General features: G+C 69.7%; 1 pseudogene; it reads right to left on the bottom strand.

Moving 5' to 3' along the window:
• Positions 1-17: 17 nt before the first annotated feature.
• LOC144678636 (protein c-Fos pseudogene) lies at positions 18-549 on the bottom strand (annotated as a pseudogene).
• Between the last annotated feature and the right edge of the window lie 451 nt (positions 550-1,000).

The raw sequence follows: 1,000 nt of genomic DNA, 5'->3' as shown, positions 1-1,000 counted from the left end.
GGGGGGGGACAGACAGCCCTGTGCCCTCCCGGACAGACGCATGCAGTGCCGGGGATGAGTCTGTGCCCGGAGCTGCCTACAAGGCGAGCAATGTGGGGGAGTTGAGGGAGTCTGAAGAATGTTCACTGCCGCTTCCCGGGCGGGTGACAGAGCCGCAGCCGGAAATCTCCGGGTAGCTGAAAGCGAAGGAGGAGGAATAGGAGCCGCTGGGGGTCTCGGGCAGGACGGGTGTGCACAGGGGCTCCCAGTCGGCAGGTAGCGAGGAATAGAGCGGCTCCCAGTCGGCCAGGCCGATTAATCCACATCAGGGACCGATCTCCCCGAGTCCAGGCTGCTCAGGAAGTCCGGGGCCGGGGTCTGGGCCGGGGTCTGGGCCGGGGTCTGGGCGCTGGCGGTGCGGAGAGTCTGGGCTTCAGGCTCCGGGATCCTGCAGACGGGCCGGTGAGCGGCCAGGATAAACTCCAGCTTCTCCTTCTCCTTCAGCAGCTCCGCAATCTCCGTCTCCAGGACAGACTTCACCCCCTCCAACTGCTCCGTCTCCTGTGGGCAACAAGGGGGGAGTTAGACCAGCGGCACAGAGTGACCCGGTCCCCGTGTCCCTGCCCAGCCCCAAACCCCCCATCACCCCCCCCAACCCCGTCCCCGTGTCCCTGCCCAGCCCCAACCCCCCCCACCCAACCCCGTGTCCCTGCCCAGCCCCAAACCCCCACCCAACCCGGTCCCCGTGTCCCTGCCCAGCCCCAACCCCCCCACCCAACCCGGTCCCCGTGTCCCTGTCCAGCCCCAAACCCCCATCACCCCCACCCAACCCCGTGTCCCTGCCCAGCCCCAACCCCCCCCACCCAACCCGGTCCCCGTGTCCCTGCCCAGCCCCAACCCCCCCACCCAACCCGGTCCCCGTGTCCCTGCCCAGCCCCAACCCCCCATCACCCCCCCCAGCCCCAACCCCGTCCCCCCGCCCAACCCCAACCCCGTGTCCCTGCCCAGCCCCAACCCCCCA

The sequence above is a fragment of the Cetorhinus maximus genome, unplaced genomic scaffold (genome assembly GCF_964194155.1).
Source record: "Cetorhinus maximus unplaced genomic scaffold, sCetMax3.hap1.1 HAP1_SCAFFOLD_5162, whole genome shotgun sequence".
Taxonomy (NCBI): Eukaryota; Metazoa; Chordata; class Chondrichthyes; order Lamniformes; family Cetorhinidae; genus Cetorhinus; species Cetorhinus maximus.
This window is presented reverse-complemented; position numbering and strand designations above follow the sequence as displayed.